The sequence below is a fragment of the Cyanistes caeruleus genome, chromosome 14, assembly GCF_971803275.1.
Source record: "Cyanistes caeruleus chromosome 14, bCyaCae1.hap1.1, whole genome shotgun sequence".
In the NCBI taxonomy this organism is placed as follows: Eukaryota; Metazoa; Chordata; class Aves; order Passeriformes; family Paridae; genus Cyanistes; species Cyanistes caeruleus.
In genome coordinates, this window is record NC_141714.1 from 5,988,760 (window position 1) to 6,012,636 (window position 23,877).

The 23,877-nt window shown below is 39.2% G+C and overlaps 2 long non-coding RNA genes across 6 annotated transcripts in view; one reads left to right on the plus strand and one right to left on the minus strand.

The window, feature by feature from the left end:
- The window catches only part of LOC111929350 (uncharacterized), a 27,531-nt gene extending 16,430 nt beyond the window's left edge, over positions 1-11,101 (minus strand). The window contains exons 1-5 of one of the 5 annotated variants that reach the window (XR_002864663.2): positions 10,864-11,061; positions 3,706-3,834; positions 2,684-2,776; positions 1,562-1,626; positions 226-318 (exon numbers count right to left, since the gene is read on the minus strand). This is a non-coding gene — a long non-coding RNA (uncharacterized LOC111929350). Of the gene's footprint in view, positions 1-225; positions 319-1,561; positions 1,627-2,683; positions 2,777-3,705; positions 3,835-6,612; positions 6,725-8,032; positions 8,140-10,863 lie in introns of those variants that run through there. The other 4 variants (XR_002864664.2, XR_002864661.2, XR_002864660.2 and 1 more) reach the window with 4 other exon arrangements.
- A 205-nt stretch (positions 11,102-11,306) lies between these two features.
- LOC111929349 (uncharacterized) lies at positions 11,307-23,206 on the plus strand. Its single transcript, XR_002864659.2, has 3 exons — positions 11,307-11,406; positions 18,013-18,188; positions 20,111-23,206. It is a non-coding gene; the product is annotated as an uncharacterized LOC111929349 (long non-coding RNA).
- The last annotated feature ends 671 nt before the right edge of the window (positions 23,207-23,877 follow it).

Sequence of the window (23,877 nt, forward strand, 5' to 3'; positions counted from 1 at the left end):
GCACCCTTAGTTCTCAGCAGGGGAATGAGCACCTGAAATCCTCCCTACAAAGGCAGTGCAGCGTGGTGCTTGGGAGGGTGACCCAGGTGACCTGCCTGCTGCTGATTATGTTCTTTTATGCCAAGCAGGCTGAAGTCATGAGGAAAAGCTGTTTCAAAAGCCATCATCATTGATTTCTCTCTGCTGCTGCTGAGGTCAATGAGTTAGTGTTATCATGATCCTTACCCATAAATATCGATGTGAAAACTCTCATTGACTCCAACATAAGTGAGGACAGGGCAATACTCTTGGAAATCCCATCTGCTGCATTGCAGTTTGCTGCTCCAGAAAAAAAAAGGCAATGACTATGCATGATGTATTATGAAGGCTGAAATACTGGTACTTCAAAGAGTGCTTAATTAGTTCAGATAGGTCATAGGCCCTCAGAAAGTACCAGTTGTTTCGAAGTTTTTATTCCCTACTGATGCCATTTTTTCCCCAACTGACAGATGGAAAATGTGCTTGCAGTGACCTTGTCTGGATTTTTTTTAGCATTTGCAGAGAAGTCAGAAACAGGAGTAACAAATTCCTTCAGTAATTTGAAAAACGTACATCTATCTACTAGGCAATCTATGCCATCACCTGATTTTGAAATAAGTTCCTATTAATAAGCTATTCCATCTATAAATAATTATCATCAGGAAATCAGTTTTGAGATTGCTACAGTGCACAAGATTAAACATTCTATCACATGTTTGGGGCTTTTTTTTTCCTGTGGTCATAAACTTTTTTCAGTAGTATCCTGAATTCAGGACACAACTAGGAAGAATCATTATTGTTATTTCTAAGTGAAAGGCAAGACAATTTATTTTTCTGTTTTGTTCTCAGTTCAAGACAATTTTTCTTGACTCTGTTAGTTCTTAACTACCACTGTTTTTCTTGTACTCTGAGCAGTTGAACAGAACATACCTACTCATACCTGTCAATCCAGCAAAACTGAGAACTACATTCTTTATTAAAAGATGGCAACAATCAATAACAAATTAAAGAACACAGCTATAAATTATTCATGACAGTAAATCCCAATAAGTGAAGTATGTCATATGATGCAGAACATTAAAAATTTGCATTGCTTGCCATATCCAGATCAATATTAAAGAGATTGTTAAATTGAGATCAGGGAAAACAGCAAACATGGAAAAAAAAATCAAAAGTGAACCACAACCTAAAATCCATAAATCAGTCAGTCATACATAATTAAGGTGAACAACTTTTCCTTTTGTAAAATATACAATACATTTAAAGAGCAGCATTTGTTTGGATAAAATGTCAAAACTTACACTATGCAATTCTCTTGGTTTGAAGTTTAGTGGTTCAGTACATTGCAATCAGATGAAAGCTCAGAACCACACTTTTAGCTGATGTAAACCTATTTAAGTCCATTAAAGCTGTTGGTGATGCAGTATGTTAATCTCCCTGAATCTGGCCAGTTCATTTGATCAGGAATGAAACAGTAAGTAAACACTTGAACAATACTTTGGCCTTCCCCACACTCTGCTAAAGTTGATGCAAATTCTCCTACCTGCTTTGAATCAGGCCTCCTGTTGTGATTTTATTCTCAGATCTAGAAATTTAGAGAACATAGCTCTACAACAAAATACAGAAAAAAAATCTGTCATGAACTTTTCTCAACCTGCTCTAAAAACAATAGGCTGTGTGAATGATGGGCTTTTTTCACTAGGTAAGAGTTTATGGGGTTCTGCATCCCAAAAGAATGACGCCCAATCGCTCCTGAACATTGACTGCACACCTCCAAGCATGGATATTCTGAATACACGGTGACAGAACAGATTCTGATTGCCCCAGAAAGGCGAGGACAATGTAATTATAGTTGTAGCAGTGCAGATCTCCCATCCACAGCCTCTCATGTGGTGGCTGATGAGGTGTTGACTCCCAGCACAGGCAGAGGCAGTGGTGGTGAGCTCTGACAGATGCACCACATAATTCCAAGGGTCTGCTGCACATCTCTGGGTGATTCCAAATAGGCAAACAGCCAAGACACTGCACACTATCTCCCTGGGAGAAATCTGTTGACTTGCCAGCACAATAAATGTGTTAAGCATCATTAGCAAGATTCTTAATTACCTATTTTGAATTAAGTAGTGGCACATGCTATTTACTGCTGCAGAAGAAAAAAGTGATAATTTCTTTGCAGACAAAGAACTGTGCCTATGAAGTTATTCTAGCACTGAAGCCAAGGTAAAAGTAGATGTAAGTTATATTATAAATTGAATCTGAATTCTGCAACTGATAATATTTTCTAACTTGGTGAGTAATGAAAATTCATACTGAATTTTCTGCAAAAATTATTTGAACTGAGACACCCAATTCTTTCTGAAATGAATGGCAATACTGTTTGCAGTGCCCAGAGCAGATTGTGAGAACTTTATCAGTGATCTTTTTTGATGCAATGGCTTCTGTTCTAGTCAAAGGCAATAATGAAAAGTTGTGTTTCATTTGCTTTCTGACAACAATGTCTAAACTGCTTCTGTCGATGCAGAGTGACCAAACACATTTTCTCCAGCACATGTAGTTCCCTCTTCCTCTTAACACTTTTGTCCAACCTGATCTATTTTCTGCTTAAATACACAATTTAATAACAGACTGCATTATATGGAAAAAGGCACTCATGCATATAACATACCAGTACTGTTTCTTAGCATGGTCCAGGCCTCAGATGTATCATTAACAATCACCTCCATATTACTGAATATAGAAAATTATTTCTTCATTTCAGCTACAGGACAGAATAAGTAAATTTTCAGCAGTATATTGTAAAGATACACTAGTTTGTAAGGAGAGCATTTTGCTCTGTTAAAACTACAAATACACTGGATGAATGTGAGACTATTTGCATTTTTTTTATTATTATTATTTTTATTTGAGGTTTCTGCTTAGATGGGGTATTTCCAGTTTGCTCTATTTCATCTCTTCTGTATATGCAAATTCAAGAGACCATAAAATTGAAACCAGACTATGGTCAAGCTTATGCTTTACAATAGACTTTCTAAATGGACAATATCCTGCTTTGTTCTCATAAACATTAAAAGCATTGACTTAAATAAAATGATATCATCATCATCATCTAAAAATGTTTTTCCACCAGCACCCAGCATGATCAGTTTAACACCCACTGTCATCCTCAGAGCCTTGTCTATTCATGCCAGGTGGAAGTGAGAGATACTTCTCAAATTGTTCTACTTTCTATTCAAATCCTCACAGTGCACCCATTTCTGCTGGAATGGAATTAATGTTCTGACAGCAATGGCAATAAAGGTTCCAACTTGGGACCAAATATTATCTCACCTATAAAGAACTACTGGAGTATTTCAGAGGGAATATGGCCTTTGCTAGAAAGTTATGATCTAACAGCAATTTTTCCACTAACCAGTAAGAAGGAAAGCTTTCAGATGTTTTGGGGTTTTGGAGAAAGCACATTCAAAACAACAGTCTGATTGTACCCCTTATCTTACATCTATTACTATTATTATTATCATCATCATATTCCAGTTATTAAACTGCTCTTATTTCAACCCACGAGTTTTATTTTGTTTTCCAATTCTCCTCCTCATCCAGCCAGGGCAGGGATGGTGGTGGGTGTATGAGAGCAGCTGTGTTTAAGTTCCCTATTGGGATTAAACCATGACAGCCACACTACTGACAAACCTTAGATTTAGACATGCTTCTATTGTATGTATTTAGTTGAGTGGGGCTTCAGTGCATTCAAGAAGTGCTCAGAACCAGGATGAGTCCATTTTCATCAAGGATCTGCAGAAAACAGACTGCAGGCTCAAGCTGCAAAAAAAGATGAATAAGTTAAACTCTTCAGAAAATACAGTGTTCAAGGAAGTTTAAAAAATATTGAAGTTTAAGTATGAAATATTATGCTGTGCTCAGGAAAATTTCCTCCAGAAATGGGAAAATACTGAACAGGTTGGGGGTGTTTATCAAGCATCCTCATCAAAATCATCACCAGATTTGCAGTGGGTTTTTTGCCAGCAACATCTCCCTCTCTCTGTTCTTTCAGTTGTCAGGGCCATAACTTTGAAATTATTGCATAATCTTAAACAGATGACTTCACATAAGGCCTTTCAGGCAGTGATGGTGACACAGAGCTCACCATGAGGTCAGGATTCATCATGAAATATAAATGTATCTCTTAAAGATGGACGGATATGGCAAGCAGCAGTAACACAAGCACAAAAAAAAAAAAAAAAAAAAGTCCCAGATTGCCAGATGAATCTGAAAAACATTCAATTTGTGAGGAAGGCAGGAGGAGCTGTGTGTTCCCCCAACCAAACATGTTTCACCAGCAGGTGCTGGATTGTCAAAAGCATGAGCCACTTCAGCTGGCAGAGTACCCTGATAAAATCAACTTCTTTATAGCTGTGGATCTCTAATGAACTGTTTCCTCAATTCCATAGCAAGAATGATCAGTGTGCCATAGGAATTTTGTCAAAAGCACACCTAGAGAGTGAAATAGCAGCACTGTTGTGCTTTATGAGATCCTGAATGTCTTTGACCTTAAGAGTAGGCCCTAAGAAGGATAAGTTAGGAAAGGAGGATTAATTAACCACCCCCTCTGTTATTTTGGACTCTATGAGACTTCTCAGCATTCCAATTCAGCAATGAGACAGGAATGCTTCACGTTTTCACCTTTCTTTTTTCTTTCCCCTCATATTTCAAGTCAAATGGTGACTACTGGGTGGTGGGGGCTGAGCGAGGTTTTACAGCGCAGCATGTGGCTTGAGCTAGCCCAGGTGAAGCAAAGGCAAGGACAGCTGGGTCTGGTGGCCACAGCTGCAGAAACAGCCAGGTTTGAGCCCGTGTAATAACTTACATTGGGCTAGGGGCCACACCTGTGGCAGTTTCTCTCTGCTGTGCTGTGATTTATTGTGACAGAAGCCAGGGTTAGTGTTATCTCACCCTGCTGCTGGAACGATGATTCTGTGCTTTACCTTGACATTTCTTGATGCAATGCTCAATCTCCCTCTGTGAGGGTCAGTGTTTGCAGGGTTTCTGTTTCTGTAGGAACTTTGCCAGCATCTGGCAGGTAGGCCCTGCAATATGTACCTCTGCATGGTGAAAAAAGCCAGCCACAAAACCACCACGGGACATAAGAAAGATCAGAGGAACACTGGTCCTCCTTTTCCTGGCTGAAATACAATGTCTACTCATAGAAACAATAATAAAATACCCTCCAAACAAATAGCAAACACAACAAAAAAGTCCCTGTACTGTTTCAGAATTATCCCAGGAAGAGACAAAACCAGTCTTAGAACTGCCCTTTGCCTGCTTCTGCTTTGCTGCTGCAGTGTATTGTTAAAGTTGTGGCAAATAAAAATTCTGTCCCCTCTTGTCCAGGCAGGAGACAGCGGTGCCAGCCCTGGGAGAAGGGCACGGAGCAAAGGCATGGAGAATGCAAGGGAGCAGCCCCTGCTCCTGGAGCCCACACAGCTCATCTGAGGGTGGCCAATAAATCCTTCCCATCTTTACTTACTCTTGTAGGCTTGACAATCACAGCCTCACTATCAGTGATCCACCACATTGTGATCATTGCTAGAGATATAAAACCTGGATGGAAAGGGAGTTGTTTTTTTTGTTTCTAAATGTAGACATCTATTATTTTACTAAATTTTACCTCACCAGGAAACATATCTCAGTCCTCTTACACCTTTGGTGCAAAAAGAATTCATTATGCCACCTACACTATTTCACTTTTTATGGAGATTTACTGACAAGCTGAAACACAAAGCAAGAGTGTTCCTAATGTCCTGATGATGTGACAGGAACAATAAAAAACTGAGCAAATAAATATGAATAATTCCAGGTTTTGGTAAAAACAGGAGACACAGTGCAGAGAATTTTGACAGCAAATACCTTCTAAGACTGTTTTGTTTCTTTCTTTTTTTTTTTTTTTAATCACTATTAGTTTAATCAGCTGATCAGGATTTCCTGAAAAGTCTAATTTAAGATGTTCTGATTTATTTATAAATATGTCATGGCACAAAGATTTATGAGTTCATTTTTAAAAATAAATTAGACTCTAAAGGTTGCATAACAAAGGGAAGCAATGAACATCTGTGGCATCATGGTGCCACATAAAAACACTCTTTGGGGGATTTGCTGCTTACAGACACCAGCTTAGCGACAATGCCAATGCCCTCTGGTTTCCTTAACTTTGACAGATGACCAGAATCACCCAATAGCCTTAATTCTGAAATACAGCTCATTTATTTAGTCATATACACTCTGTCTAACTAATGGATAAAAACATAAATATATATGAACTAAAATTTGAAACAAGCTTTTGAATACTGAAACTTTAATCCATCTAATTGTTGAGCTTAGCATGGAACAATGATCAAAATTTGGATTTGCAGAAAATAAATCCCCAGACTAACTTTCCTGTTCTTTAGGCATCATCAAACAATCCTCTGCATACACAGTTAAAAGTAATTTCTAGCCAGGTATTTGTTATTACCTCAGTGTTAAAAAAAAAAAAAAAAGCAACCAAAAAACAACCAAAAAATCCCTCTGTTTATTTAAGAGTGTCCCGTTACCTCTGCTTACCCTGGAGGTGACTTTGGTCTAATTTAGGTGACTTAGAAGAAAAAAGCAATGAGCAGCACAGACACAGTCCTGTCAGGTATTTCAAGTGTGGCACCATAATTGCTGGCCAAACAAGGTGCAGCTGGAGGTGACTTCCATAGCTTTAAAAGCTACATCCAAAGGACAATGTCTGGCTTCAATCACATAAATGTGTTATCCACAGTGGTCCAAATATGTTCTCATATTTATGCATAAACTTTTGGAGTTGTCTGATTTTGTCTGTCAGTAGTGTTTGGTTTAATTCTTGTAAATATGAAGAACATATATCTAAAAGTAACTATGTTTAATTTTATTTTTCTTCATATTTAAGGGGTTATACTTAAAATATATTATTCAAGAACATTTATAAGTGTTTCTGCTACCTTTGAATATTACACAATTCCACAACAATAAAAATTTAATGGAACTATGAATTACAATTAATTGTGCTTAGACAGTTCTTTTATTTATCAGAAATATTTTTTTAAAAACACTTCTGCAGTAGCCTATAAGTCTTATTTAGAGTTGTGAATTCTTTTTTGCCAATGCATTTCCATATTTTGCTTCAAGTTTGATGATTTACTATTGGGTATTTTTTCACTTTAAGAGTATAACTGAAGCTTGTTCAATTTTTTTTTTTTTTTTACATTTCACTGCTGTAGATCTCTAATTTTGCTGGCTTTAAAGTTGTAATGTTACGATTCCTCACTTTTATGACTATTAATAGAAATAGAAAATGCATCAGATGATATAAAAAATAAAATATTTTGTGGAAAAACCTTTTTTAATGAAGATTAAGCTGGTCTTGGAATGATTGCTTTTGGGAAATAATTGATATTACAAAAGTAGACATCAAGTAAGAAAATATAATTTAAATTACATCCAGTGATTACAGTCCTTATCAACTTCTAAGAGCTAATTTCTAGTATTACTTTAAACTTTATATTCAATTTGCAATGCCTGTTTCTCCACTGGCCAAGAGTCATGCAAGCCACAATGTGAGCTGGAGTAAATCAGCACAGGTTGACTGAAATCTGTTTTCACCAGCTAATGAGCAACACCACTTTTGCAGGGAACATTGTCTTGTACCAACATCTATTTTACCTATGCAGCCCTGGGAAGTATTTTTTCATAGACACAGACGAAACCTACGACTTTTAAATAGTACTGAAAACAATCCTTGTTGTTTTACAAGCACCAAATGTTCCTGCCCAGCTGATGGACTCCACTATCCATGCTGAAGAGATTTTCAGAATCGTTTCTCCCCTCCTAGGTTTTATTCTGAAGCTGGCCTGAGCTAGTTTAGAAGACGTGGTCATCCGAAAGTTGTTCCATCTGAAAAGTGATGTTAGCAGGTTTTCATTCCAAACCAATGCTTCAACAAACTGAGGGTATAGCAAACCTTGTTAGACACCAGGCCAGGGATTTCAGGGCATTCTCCTCACATGTCCAGGCAGGCAGACACTCCAGGTTTTGCCACAGTAGGGACCCAGCTGGGGCAGAGAGCTCCTGACACAGCAATACCAAAGCTGCTGTTAATGAAGTAATTTTCCAATGAAGAAACTGAAAGTCCTCCTCTTCAGGAAAGTTCATCTACCACCTTTCAGGAGCACAGAACTCATTAATATGTATCTTCCATTCCTAAAACCTTGTCTCCAGCTTAAAAAGCCCCTCTTACACATAGTGTTTGTAGATATAGCTATTCATATCTCCTTTTCATCTTCCCTGCTTCCTGGGGTCTTAAACATGAAGAAAATTACTCCATTGCATTTGCACATCCATAAGTGGCAATAAACCTTTTAAAATATAAACACCACTGTGGATTTGCATGTTTTTTGAGAGAAAATATGATGGGAGAACTTTGGAACCCAGCAAATTTTTCACTAGTTTGTTTAAACATATAATGTAGCTTTCATTCTCTGTTTATATCATAATTTTTGTCAATCCAACAAGGCACTGAAGCTCAGGCCCAACTTTAAATTTGTGCCTATTCTTGCGGCCTTCACTGAAACTTAGCTAGAACCCAGGCAGAGAACAGAATGGGACTCTGGGATGTGGAAGGTTTAGGAACTGCATAAAAAGAGCTTGTGGTGACACCTGTCCTCAATGTCCTACCAGGAGGTCACCATAAATCAACTTACTACAGAAACTGATTTTAGACAGAAAGGAAATGAAATTGAACTGAGTACAATGGGTATTTTAAACTAGTCTCTTAGGATGGAAGTTTGCCTGTTGGCAATGCTGTAGTTGTGGATATTACAAATGAAATATTCTGAATGTGGAGGCTTTGGCACTATGTATGACTATCCTTGATACCAGGTAGAGGAATAAGAAAGGGAGGGAACCATCCTGCTATTATCTTGTTAACATTCCTGACAAGTGCACTAAGGACACTGGAAAAGCACCAAACTGCTAATGCTGCCATGTGAGCAATAAGACATGCCAAGTTCTGAAAAACACCTCCCTCAGGGGAGCAACTGAAAGCTGTTTACAATAGATCAGAAACTCCTGTCTGAGATTTATCAGCGACTGTCACAGGTGAGAAGTGTTTACTAACAAAGCCAGAACAAGTGACAGAGAAGGTGATGACTCCTTCAGTATGCTCAGCCTTTGGAATAATTCATCTTTTAGCAGCCATGGCAAGTCCCAAACTGGAGCTTTCAGCAGGCAGCTGGGTCACAGCAAAAGCATTCCCTTCCCTGGGCAGATCTAATCTAGCCCAACTGTATTGCAGCTGCCCTGAGGCAGTGAGAGAAATGGAAAATGAATCAAAGTGGATCTGATTCTGACTTCCATGAGAGCACCACAGAGATTCATTTCCCTGTATTCGATCTGACTAGATTAGATTAAAAGTTCTTTACTGTAAGGATGGTGAGGCCTTGGCACAGCTTGCCCAGAGAAGCTGTGGATACCCTTGGAAGTATTCAAGGCCAGGCTGGATGGGGCTTGGAGCAACCTGTCCCAGTGAAGGAGTTCCTGCCCTTGGCAGAGGCAGTGGAACAAGGTGATCTTTAAGGCCTCTTCCAAACCAATCCATTTTGGAATGAAACTCTGGGAAACAACTTTCTTTAATTGCATGAAGAAACCAAGAGCTTTGCCTACCTAAGGCTCTGTATCAGCTGTACTATACAACCAACAGAAATATCATTTTTCTATTCTGCTCTCACAGTTCATAAATTTTACTCTAAGAATTGAATGAAAATTACAGTTGGTAACTAATGAAGGAGAACTGAGAAATCCCTAAAAGAAGCCAGGAATTTTTTGATAGATATCTCATCATATTATATTTTGACTGCTTAACCAGCTGTTCTTTTTTTAAATAAACCCTTCATTCCACGTTTGCTGCAGTACATCACAATTTTATCGAGATTCCGGAGAGTTTATCCTTCTACTTTTGGAAGCATCTTTTAGGCCTTGCCAAGTATTTTCCAGGAAAGCTGACTGCAAGTGCACTTGTCTTCTTAAATTGAACGCCCACTCCCATTTGCAAGCAGATTTCTTTAGAGACAATCAAAAGCATGCAGACCTCAGCCCCTCCTTTCTTTAGGCCTCTAGGAGCCAGAAACATGTCACATTTTCACATATTATCAAATATGCGATAGGCTCTATCACGTATTTGCATCAATCTCAACACAGTAAACCTTGTATCCTCACCACACCAACATACACTGCTCATTACAAAAATTAACAGGTCAGTGAGCAGGAGGGGGGATCATTATCAGCTCTGATGGATGGGTAGCAGTTCTTGTCTGCTGATACCCTGTGCCACAAACGACATCATAAAGATTGACCTCATTTCTTTCCTGTGGCCACATATTAAGTTTTCCAGCTTAAAGTCTGTTATAACATAAATATTCATCAAAAGCAGGCTAAAGGAAGACAGGATAAGAATAGAGTGTGACTACATCAAAAGGTATTTCCAAATAAACTGTTTTTTTATATATATATTTTTCAGTTATTAAGATCAATATGGGTCTTTTCTTGTGGTCTAGATCACAGGGCCTTAACAAATGCAGATAGCCCTCCCTTTTCTGACTCTCTGTTCTGACTGCAAGCACTTTGGGAAATAGATGACCTTTACTGAATAGCTTTATAAAGAACCAAAGCTGCTCTCTAATCTCCATTGCTGTTTATGTGCTCTGGTCTAAGGTGTGCTAGATAAAAAATCGACCTGTGTATTCACACCTGGATCTTCACAGCAGAGTCATTAAGAAGTTTCTCAGCAATACTTACATTTAAAGGCTTAAAACATTGTTCATGCTTCAATGGGGAGCAAAGCTCATGCATCCAAAGGAGATTGCTTTATTGTAGAAATCACACCCTTTTTATACTTTTAATCTCTACCTGACATAACTGAAATCAAACCAAGACCTAAAAGATTTTAACAGAAGAAGGGCACCCATTGGCTGACTCAGCTGCAGTGCTGCTGTCCACACATTCTACCATCCAATCAGCTTCCTGCTCATGTGCTGTCCATGCATTCTACCATCCAATCAGTTTCCTGCTCATTCCTGGCCACGCGTTCTACTATCCAATCAGCTTCTTGGCCACGCATTCTACCATCCAATCAGCTTCCTGCTCATGTGCTGTCCATGTGTTCTGCCATCCAATCAGCTTCCTGCTCATATGCTGTCCCTGCATTCCTCAGCCAATCAGGATCTCAGTTCCAGCTGTCACTCAGCTGATTCTCTCCCCACTCCTATCTCCTCTCAGGCCTCAGCTGATTTCCAGTGTGCGGCCTGCGGCTGTGCCTTTCCACAGGGCCTTCTGCTGAGCGTAAGCTGGAACCACTTTGACAATTATAACCCCACATCCCACATCTTCCACTGGAACTCCTCCAGGTGTCTCGAGGTTACAAAAGACTCTGATAACCGGCAGTTTGCAAATGGTAGCCTGCAGCCATAACAAAAGGCTTGCGTGATTTCTTGATTTTGTTCAAGAGGTGGGAGAGTAAAGCAATAAATATGCAATGTGCTTCCTCTGTGGAAAAGAAAGCGCAAAACCACAACAAACAGGAACAGACAACAACATTTGGAGATAACACTGCTAAAATAGAGACAAGTTGCAGCCTGAGGGCATTAACCTGCCTTCCCTTAAACTTCTGCTGTGTACAATAATTGCCTACAGGATCCGTTTTGCCGAACTTTTTAGCATCCAATGATTATTAGATGGACCACATCAAACCAACGATGACCAAAGGAACTTTTATACTTTCTTCCACCTTGGCTTTCCCTGCACCATAAATGAAATCAACTTGTACCATCCATCTTTTATAAACTTACCACTTTCCCCTCCATGTAATTTATGTATTGCACCAGGATTTTCTTTATTTATTTTCCCCTCCGGTAAGTTTAGAAGCGCTTTACAAAAGGAAGAGGCAAAGGAATAAAAGAGTGGCATCTGAGAAAGCAATAATAAAACTGGGTGGCAGCTGGAAAAAAATAATCACAAAAATTAGGCAAGATTTATAGCTACTGAAAGAGAACGTGACTCCACTGACACCAACAATCTAAGAAATGTGTGCAGATATGCATTTTTCTCTTATACTGCCATTCACAGCAGCAGCACTGCTAAAGGAATCTCCTGACTTTCCACTAACACAGTGCAATTCTGTTTCTCTCATACTACCAAATACATTTATATCTAAATCATAGAATTCATTCCTTTATATTTCACTTTCTGACACATAGTCATGGCTGATTCCCAGAGTTACTTCTTCTCTCAGCAAAAACCATATTAATATCCCTGCAAGTGAATATCTAGTGAATTTATTATAAAAGGAAATGGTTAGACACATACAAACCTCAGAGCAATTGAATCCATGCATCAAAATACTTACAGTGCTGAATAAACTGGAAATGGAACGTGTGATACAGATCTGTGTTTGGAATAGAAGCAGAGAAAGTCATTCAAGTAGTTTTGCTATCACAAATTAAAGTACTTAAGATTTCTTAATTTGAAGCTATAAAAAAATCCTTCCTGTGGGCACTGCAGAGCAGTACATTTCTTATAATTATAATAAGCAGCTTGAAGTTCTATCAAATCAGATTTGTTTTGGGTTTCTTTTGTCATTAGTTTTTTTTTCCCCCAATCAAATTAGAAATGCAATGCATTGGAGGGGAGATAGTATGCTGAGGCTTCAGTGAAGCAGCAGAGACATGCAAAAATCTTAGTTCAGAAGTGGGATGGGCTATTGATACCAGCCATCCTGAAACAATATATCATTTATCATTTATCATTTATCATCCTGAAACAATATATCATCTCCTTTTGAAGATGCTTAGACTTCCCCATTTTATCACAAACTCCAAAGTGTGATCTTCTAGGATTAAGCACAAAAAAGAGGAAAAATTAATTACAAGGTTTAAAACCTTAAACTTTAATGCTTGAAATAGTTTTAGCTTTATGAAAAAGCCCCAAGCACAGTAAAGCTGAATGACTACTCACTGAGACTTTCTGAGAGACTTTCTCTGCTCCACTAAGAGCAGCTTAAATGTGCTTTTTTAGTTTTCTTTCAATGAGTCAGAAATTGTCCTTTTTATAACCTGAGGCAGCATTTACTGCTCTTTTAGGTAGTACAGCATTGTTATCTGTCTAGATATGGTGCACAAATGCCATGTCATCTACTAGGGGAGCTGTCAGCACTGTGAAGTTTGGGCTTATTTTTTACTGTAGTAAATTAGTCTTTCACACACAGGCAAATCCCAAAGCAGGGGGTCTGGCTGCACACAGGTAATTCACGCTCAGAAATCCCAGGCCAGCACAGGAGTCTGGTATCAGCAAAGCCAGTCCCACCTCATGCCTGTGATTTAATCAGGGACTAAGGGAGAAGGAGGCTTCCCCTGCTGTTTGCTCAGCTCCCACCCCTCTGCTGTCTCAGATCCCAAACCACTGCAGTAGCTCAGAGGCAGAAGTGTCACTCAGCTCCCAGGGATGGAGCTCCTGTGCTGGGCTGCATGGTGACATTGCAGGTGACATTACAGGGGCACTGCTCATATACAGGGGCTCACTATGCAGACCTGCCCATTTAAGAGAAAACTGAAATGTCTTCAGGTTGCTAAAACACAGTAGATTAATAACTACAATAATTAGATAATACAGCCCTATTTTCAAAGGTGTGCAGCCACTATCTTTAAAGATAGCTGCTTGATATCTGCAAGTACTTAAAGCACTTTGAGGATTGGATTCTCAGTGCAGATCCACACAGCTCTTTGAAAAGTGGACAAACTGATAGTGAGCTCTCTGGATCCCTGGTGAGACACAAGTTCTTTTAAAAAATTGATGCCAGATGAAAAACTGGTTTTGCCTGTAAGAAAGCTCTATTGGCAAACAAGCAGGGGAAAAAAAAAAAAAAAAAAAAAGTACAAAGTACATTCACAGTACAAGTACATCCTCCTGCCTGTCTTCCCAGTTCCTTCCAGAAAGCCTGAGCAATTTCCCTGTGCTCTGAGGTAACACAGCCTCATCTTAATGCAGGAATGTGAATACAACAGTGGAAATAATGGGGGTACATCCAGATAAACATTCTGGATCTGTATCAGTTCTTTGTGGATATTTTTAGCTAGTGGAAATCTATTCAACCATGTTCAAAGCAGCAGTTAATTTTGTGTTTTCTGTTATTTCTTTTTCAGAATGCAACATATTTGCATAGCAGCATGAATTCTTCTGGGATTTGGTATAGAATTTTCTCCCTTCCACTTTAAATGCCTTATTGTTTGATTTTGGTTGTTGCCTTTTTTTTTTTTTTTTAAGTGAGAAGCAGAAAAATTCTTGATGGCTACAATCAGTATTCTGCTACCATTATATTGATTCTTTGGCTTTTGCCTTCTTACAGAACTGTTACACCATGCAAGCAAAAGTATATTTACTGGTGACAACAGTAAACCATGTTCAAATTATAGTGCAGCATTTTTCTGATGAACAGTTTCCCATTCAAACAACACCGAGGATTTCATAGAGCTGCTGAACCTGTGTAGAATTGCCAGACTGCAGTAGTGGCATTGCCTCTGCTCAGGACACTAGGGTGAGCTGGGGAGAGCTGAGGGTGTAAAAGTTTATGTTGAGGGTTAAATACTGGATGATTTCTGTGACTATGTAAATGCAAAATGTTAGTGAGCTCTCATTCCCATGAAATCATAACACAGCCTCAGCATCTGAACCAGTCCAGGCACAGCTTCCAACCTCCAGCTGTTTTATTCTCTAGTGCTTTTAACATTTCTACATCTGCATATGATTTTGTGTCAAGCAATTATTAAAATTATTCCTATGAAAAGGGTGCCATATAAACCGGTCCCCATTAAAAAAGTATGAGTTGTAATTTCTTCCCTGAGGAGAATTTAATGCACAAGAAAAATACAACTTCCCTGAATGTGACTTTAAAATTTATAAGGACTGGAAAGCTTTTGTCCAAGTATCTTATATTTACAACAATGTGAGCTGTTGCCCAGTGTGATTAGCACGTACCAGATCTACAGCCCTGACAGGGCTGCTTTGTTCATTTCTTAAAGGACATAAGCCATCACTAACATGTGATTAACATTCTTTATCTGTATCCATTCCTGTGAAGTCACCCTGCATAAAATGCACTCAGCCACACAGATAGAGGGGCTTTAGTCTTCTATGGCATTGCATTGGCAATGTAGAGGATGAGGAAAATTAAAACCCAAAATATTGATCCATGTCTGGTTTTGCATTTATACAATTCAGGGTATGAGTGCTGTAAGAGTGTTGTATTTCTTGGTATATGAATATTTAAACCAGAATAATAGCCTTTGTATGCAGAGGATTTAGTACCTGGAATTCAAATGAGAAAGCAAAATCCATTCCCATTGCATTTATTAGGTGATGAAATTGTATTGAATTATGTCAATTGCTCTTCTCTTGCTTCATTTCAAATAACATGTTCTGTTTTAAAAGGGTAAAGAAGTGTCAAATGTCCAGAACTAGCACCCACTACTGAGCAAATGGAGAGCAACAAAGTGAGTGGGCTTGAGATGCTGGTTAGCTGTCTGGAGTAGAGGTTTCAGTTATTGCCCTTTTTAACAAACATGTGAAAAGGATTTTGAAAAAACTTTCTCTGAAAAATGTCTCTTTTTGTGCAAGTATAAACTTGCCAAAGAAAACATCAATGTGGAAATAGGAACATGCAAATTTCCCATTTACACATGGAAAAAACCAGACTTTTTTTTTTTTTGCACACTTAAAAAGTGTGTATTCCTAGGAATTGTCTCACAAAGAATGAATTTGAAGTGCAGAAACAATACTATCTGATTATAAACCATAGAGGATTAACCCTTATTGGCAATCAGCTGGGAGGATAGAATTCATTCTCACTTTCTCAGTTCACATCACTGAGAAATACATCTGCAGAAAATCAAAGCCTGTGTTGATGATGCTCTGAAAAATAGATAATTTTATTAGAGCAAATAGCTGTAAGTAGCCAAGTGATTTTCAGCCATCTACAGAAGAGGCATTCCATTTTTGAACTATGTTACTCTGCTTCTCTCCCAACCCTTTCATCAAAAATCTCATCTCAATCTACAGGAATCTTTTGCTCACTGACTGCACTTTTAAATGACCAGCAATCAAGATGGTTAAGCTACGTTACAAATCTAGCCTTCTGCTTATGGATTTTTAATTACTCTCAATTGTTCCTTCTCTTTTTTGATCCCTTATTACTTGTTTTTGCCAAACGTGATCCCGATCCAACAGCCATTCAACTCAGCAGGAGTCATTCCATTAATGAAGTTTTGATCTGTAACAGCTTCTTTCATTTGCACTACAGACTGTCAGGATCAAATCACAGCTGAATGATGTGGTAGAGCAAATTGACTCATGAACAGTGTAAATTCTGGCTTCCAGATAACTCCTGTCCTGTTACCACCCCCATCCCATTTCCCCCAGTAATTCCCATTTCCCCACAGCTCTATCACAGTAGTTCTGCCCTGCATATTCCCAGTCCCCCTGCTATTATTCTCTTCTCCCACAGCAACTCCCTCTGGTCCCCAGGCCTTTCCCTGCCACATTCTCCATCAGAGCAGCCATCCTGTCACGCTGATTGCTCTGCCCTGTGCTGTGCAGGCGAGGAGTTGGCTGAAAGGCTGTTGGTTACATGGCTGCTATAAACTCAGCTGAGAGCAAGGGAGTGCTCCCTGTTTATTTCTCACTGAAGGCTCTTTGCCATGTAGCTAGCTTTCAATTTTAACAGAATATATAGGAGCTTAACACCTTTCAGATCTCTCTGTGCTATGACAGTAGTGGATATTTGCAAATTTGGTTGGAGTTTGCTAAAAAAATATCAAAAGCTGCTAGGAGTAAATGACTCACAGATGGACAATGTCATCACGAGTTGTGTTTCCTTAAAAAGCCAGACTAAATGTTCTCAGAACAAGGTAACAGTCTTATAAAATCACAGGCCAGGTATGAATGATAGTGCACTGGCAGCCAAATCATCCATTTTCAAGAGCAGGGTCATAAAAGCAGAGTTCGTTTACTCAAGAGAAGTAATTCTGCTATGCATTTGCAATAGAGTGAGTAAAGCTCTCAAGGTTACTGAATCTGCAATGAGGGAAGACTTATTTCCAGCTCCCAGCCTGCAGGTCACTGCAATCCCAAACAAGTGATCATAGTTAAACAGCTAATCCTGTTTATTCTAGAGTTTAGCTTGAAACAGAACAGAAAATCTCAACTACCCTTGAATTTTTTTACCTGGAAACTGAACTGAACATCACTATGTAGGCTTATGTCTTTGCAAGACTGAATTGCATTCTGAAATTTGAAATGCTCAGCTTTAGGGGGAGTCATTTTTATTTTATTTTATCCACAAAGTTTACTTCCCCCTTCTGCTTTTGTATCAAAAGAAAGTGAGCTTTGCTCACCAAGAGAGCTCATGCAGAATGTCAGACCATTGTCCTCTAGCCACACATTCAACTGATGTTTACATCTGCAAGTTCCACTGGAGAAATAAACACACTGAGCACAACGTTGCCATCAGTTAAAATACCAAGCTGCCTCTTCACAAGACAGGCCGTGCATAGCTAAGCATCAAAATATGTTCCCGGTACTGTTATTATTACGATATGACAAAGAGTGTTCACATTTTAATGATGTTATCTTCTAGAGGGATGATAATAATTTAACTTGCTTCAGTGGAGATAATAAAAATTCCTGTGCTTTTATACATCTCCCTGCTGTCAATACTGGACTTTTTCCACATATTTTTCTTTATGTGGAATGAATAACCATTTACCAAACACAAATAGCAGCTAACAAGCTGAGATAACCCCATCAAAAAATGATTACTGTAAGATCCTTGACTTTTTCCTCTCTGCCCTTCAAAGAAAAACACTTAAAAGTTAACAAACTGAATTTTCTTTTTGACAGAAACACCAAACAATGCTTGAAATGCTGCCCACATCTGTGAAACTATAGCTAATCAAATTCACGCCTGCATTGGTTGCCTGGGTAACAATCAGACAGTTGCTCCTACAAACAAACTGCAAACAGCAGAAGGAAATGTGCTCTAACTGGAAGCACCTACTTCTCTGAGCTTGAGCTTTGTAAGTTTAAGAAATAATCATATATAATATGATCTTATTCACAAGGCAGTGGATGAATGGAGGAGGGATATTATAGACTGATTGGCTCACTCAGGAGGATAGGAAGACAGGAAAGGTTGTGAGCAAATGAACATAAAAGCTCAGCTCCATTTTTATCATTCTCTCCTTTTATTCTCCCTAAGAAGCACAGCATGGCATTTGGATGTAACTATATGTCCCTGCATAAAAGGGTGATTCATTACTTCTTTTTCAGCACATAGTTGAAGTTATTGTCTACATTTTCCCCTCGCAGCACAGGCCCCCGATTGATGGGCTCCGCGTTAGGCTCCTCCTCGTGACACACAGAAGAGATGGCTCTTAGGGACATATAGAGATGTGATAGGCACTGCAAAGGCCATCGTTTCCACAGCAACGGGGATCATGCAGGAGCTCTGAGCCAAACTTCTTCTCCACCCCATTCCTCCCCCCTTAATCTGACCACACAGGTTTCCTTCTTCACGCTCACCACGGGCGCTTCCGGGGGAATCCAGCCACGTGTGGACGGGTGAATGTCCCTCACACACTGAAATGTAGGGGCTGTATAGACAAGTGTTGGCTTCGGGGCTCACATGATTTTCAAACAAGTCAAGTTTGTTAGCCTCAAGCATTCAAAAATTACGTTTTAATAGGTAAGATTTATTTATATAAAAGCTTGAGATTTGACTAATGAGTATCTGTGCATGATACTCATGCACAGATACTCATTAATTTAATTTGACTTCTGGGTTATAAAACTTAAGCTCGTTTTCATACTAAGGTTGGCTTGAAAGTTAGACAGGTGTTTTTCAGTGGTGTTGTTTTAAATTAAAAAAGCATAAGCTGCTTCCAAAGTAAGTCAGACCCAGTAAAAAAGGACCTAACAAACAATCATTATGATAATATTCATAGTGGCATGCTATAAATTAGGCATCTTGCAGCTGTCCTGTAACACTGGTTTAAAAAAGGGAAGAAAACAGAATTGTCAAAGGGCTGCTCCTTATTGAAACCTGAATAAATTACCTGCTAAAAGTAAGTACTGCAGAGGAACATGTTCTGCAGATTCCCCACACTGCTATGTACAGGCTAAAGCCGCTAAATAGTGACTTACGTCATGAGTTGTGAGTTGGTGGGTGTAACTGCAAAACTGAAATCATCACTAAACAACAAATATAAAGATGCCAACCTGACTTCCTGGCCACAGAAGCAGAACTGGCAGAAACAAAAGTAGTGTGGGAAAGGTTCAGCAGCAGCATGGTTACTTACTTTGCCAGCAAATAAGCCCATTGCAGCAGCAAGGATTAAATGCTGGCTGCTCCTCGTGGTCAGTTTTTCCACCAGATTCACAGCTCCGCTTATTTTGGGGAGTTTGCTCCACAAACTATTTTTTTTTTTTTAAGCAGCAGTAGCCATCCATTGCATAATGCTGGACTGGCTGTATATGGCACAGATGAACAGAAACCAGCTCTGAGGTTAATGCTTTCTTCATCTTTACACTTGTCATGTGTCTCTGGTAGAGAGATTTTGTACAAAAAGGCCTCACCTCTGTGGATGGGTTTGCAGACGTGTGTGCACAGGTGCATTCTCACTCCATCTAGTGCAATCAGCTGGCAGGCAGCTCCCAAATTCCCTTGGACCCTGGTGTAATTCCAAGTCAAAGGGAGCCACTGACCATAGGATGTTTAAATTCTACCCAACAGGGACTTTCACTTTTACAACAGGAAGGTTGGTAAAGGAAAGCTTCTTTCTCCCTCAAGCTTTGAAGCAAGTATGTGACTGGGCTCTGGAGAGAAAGGGGAACTTCTGTTTCCTGGTGCCTTAGTTTAAAAAATATTTTTTAAAGTAATAGCATGTTTTTAATCAACAGAAGGTGTCCAACAACTCCTCATCTTTTTCCTCCTTCTCAGACCACAAGCTACTTATTTCTACATTAATCACATTGTAAATGGCATGCCCAGGACTGGATCATCTCCTGCAGATACTGCCAGCAATGGCCTTCCAGCTACTGCAGTTCCAGCTTTGAACAAATGTCCTGAAGCTGTTGACTCTGGTGGCTGTTGCTGATGTGTGTTTCCATATCGAGTCAGATACGGAGGAAAACGCGCCACAGAAAGTTGTGAACAAGAGCAAAGAAATAACAAACGTGCCGTAATAGCAAGAACAGCCCTCAAGTCCCCAGTATTAGAGCATCCACCATATCAGCCTCTGCTGAACCTAGAGGGATTTGCTATGTAAGATGAAGAAACTGTCATACGTACTTACAGAAATCAGTAACATACTGAAGTATTGGAATTTTTAAGGACTGCTATTTGTTATCTGTTTTTTATTCCAACTCTGGAAAAATTGTGGGCAATCTTCAATTTCATAAAAATTTTCCCTACAGGCTTTTACATACATATCAACCTGAAGCAGATTATCTGTTTTTCAGCACTGAAAAATGAGATTCTTCCCAGTGGTTTAGCAATAAACACTTAGAAATTATTTTAAGTTTATTGCAAAGCAAAACACTTTAGTGTAGTTTGAAGAACACTTTCTTCCCGAGAAATATATTTTTTATTCATTCCCTACCTCCATAGTGTGGTTTTCCAGTTCTAGAAAAAAGCCAACAGGTCATGATGATATTGATGTACTCTTTGGGAATGCATCAGGGAAATGAAAGTTGCCTATTGTGACTTTTTTTCATGAGAGGCCTGGATTTTTTTGTTTGTACATCTTTACTTATTGTTGAGACATTTTATAGTGTTAGCTGGGCAGAGTTTCTAAACATATCTTGAAACCGAATGGTTAAAATGAATGAATGAATGGGTGAATGAATGGGTGAATGAATGAATGAATGAATAAGACATTAACCTAGGAAGAAGAAACTGAGGCAGAATTTGTGTACTCTGAAGCAATACAGAAAGAAAAAGATGCCACTAGAGTCCTAGAACTCATCATAGTGTCTGAGATGAAAAAAATCTCAACATAACATATTAGTGCTAAATTAAAGATACCTTTAGGAAACTGCCTTATGTCAGGAATTGTGTTAAGAGATAGCATCAATAAGGAGATGGGATACAGATAAACGATCAAAGGCATGATACATGCACATAAAGTTTTATTTTTAAAATCATATTTTTGTGGGACAGTTTACTATTTGCACTTACAATAAGGGACATTTAGTACCAATATTACAAGTTTTCTAAACCAATTAACTCATAACCTGATACAATATTCTTTATGAATACAAGCTTCTGTCAGCAATTAGTTGCCCCCCTCACACCTGACTTTAAATACGAAATTGGGCCATCAAAATCTGCCATGGCCATCCAAGCCACAAACCCACAGCCATCCATCTCTACTGTAGTCACAACAACTGAAAGTAGAACTTACCACAGAAAACTATTTCATAAAGGTGGAAGAGCATTACTTTTACCTTTTATCTCCTGCACATATGTCCCAGGGAGATTTCACAATCTGTGCTTCCCATTTCTGGAAACAACGCACTTTACTTTGTAAACACTGGTCATATGCATCACTTAGGTATCCGTGGTTACATAGATGTAAAGAGCTCTTGAATTACATCCTACTTGTTTTTCAGCTTCTGTGCCTGTGAGGGTTGCTGCAGCAGCAAAAACCGTGGGTCTGAACCAGAGTCTACCAAGGCTGACAAGGAGATGACATTAAATATAAATCTGAATATCTGAATAAATTAGGCAGCTGGTGCAACCCTAGTTGGTCTTAATTTATATGCAGAGTAAGCAAGGAAAGAGAAGGAGGCATTAGAAACTACAAAGCGCTTTCCAAGCCCACATCATCTTTCCTTGGTATCAGGTGGAAAAACCTGTTACTTGTCCTTCCAGAACACTGTGCTTCCATGGACCCAGTGACACTGCAGAGCCTGGATCCACTGGAAAGGTCATCCTGGGGCCACTCAGGTCAGTGCAGCTCTGCTGGTCCCACCAGATGCAGGAGAGGCTACCAGAGTGTCTCCACGCCAAGCCTACTTTTCCCATCCCCACGGTGAAGCAGGGCTAGGAACATCCTCAGCCTCCTTGCCAGGGGCATTCCCCAATACACATCCAATGAAATTCAGGGAGATGTTCACTGCTGCCCTTTAAGTGGGTACAAAGACTGGCATTCCATAGATACCCTTTGCTGCTCTCTGGGTTAAACAAAGAAACTTCACCATTCACATACCAGAGTTAATTACCCAAAAAGAATAAAGTGCTGTTCAAGAAGCTGAAATTCACTCTTTTTACAGAGGTTAATACATGCAGTGGCTCATAGCATTCCAAGCTATGTTGTTCTAAAAATGAAGGTGATCTGTGTTCTGCTACCACATTTTGAAAATTGCTGTTTAGTCTTGGATCAGAGAAGAGCTTGATGACACCTTGCTGTAAGAATAAAATGATAGATTTGGGTCTGCATTTTACAGTCCCACAACACTGATCTTTGATATTTCTTAGGCAAACTTTCTATTTGAGGTTTGGAGAGGGTTTTATTGTTTTTTCTCTCCTAGAAAAGGTTTCTTGCTCATATTCAACCTCTGAAATCTCTTGCGTACTTCCTGTCATACTATTTTTCAAAAACAGCATTTGATCTTGTGAAATAAATAATATGAATATTTCATGAGAAAGACATTTTAAAGCCCAAATTCCACCCTTCCTTTCTTCCTCCTACTATTTTTTTGTTTGGCATTAAAGCTATTATAAACAGGAGCATTTTGGTAACAAGCTAGACTGCCTGTGGGGAGCAGGAGTATCATCGGTTGGAGAAGCAAAACCACACACAGAAAAAGACCCCTTAAATATAACACTGGAACAATAAATACTACCAGGACAGTATTGATTCAGCATACTCTTGAAATATGTTAAAGCTTTTAATTCCATGGTCTCTCACTCTTTTTCCTTAAGACCATATTACATTAAGTCACAGACCTTTCTGAGACCTTGTACTAGAGCATTTGAATGTGACTGCCAGCATTAGCAACATTCTCAGGTTTGTAAACAAAAAACCAAAAATACTGTAAAAATATATCTTCACAAATCTGTGTTCCTAAGTTAGCAATTTGTTTCATTAATATATTTTATAAGCCACTATTAAATACTTTTTAAAAGTATGTGACGTTGCAAAACCTTAAACTTACGGCATTGTTTCATGAGTGACAGACAGTGGTGATAATTTTATACCAAATTCTAATGTATTAACATCAGTTTTCAGAATCTTTCAATCCCAAAGCATGGGATTGTCTGGCTGCTCTTTAATAAAAGGGAGTGGTTTTAAGGATCCATGAACAGTTTGTGTCTCCACTGGCTCATCAGGAATGCCACCAGAAGAGGAGCACACATCTGTTTTGAACACCCTACAGCACAGAGGGTGATAAGCTAGAAAAAGAGCTCACTGTACACAGCCCAGGCCCAGCTGTTTCTTGGTGACAAATGGGGGAAAGCTGATGCTCCTCAGTTCTGTTCCTTGCAGGTAATTGACATAGCACCGTGGATGAATAGTTGGGGTGACACTCCTTGCAGAGAGGCTTGTGCTCTCACCTGGTCAGTCTCCAAATCTACAGACTCCCAGGGAACATCTAGTGGCCTGCAACCACTTAACTCTCCCCTCACTCGCTTTGGAATCCACCTTTCATCAGGCTTCCTGCTCTTACAGCTCTCCTGAAGTCATGGAAGAACACCAAGGT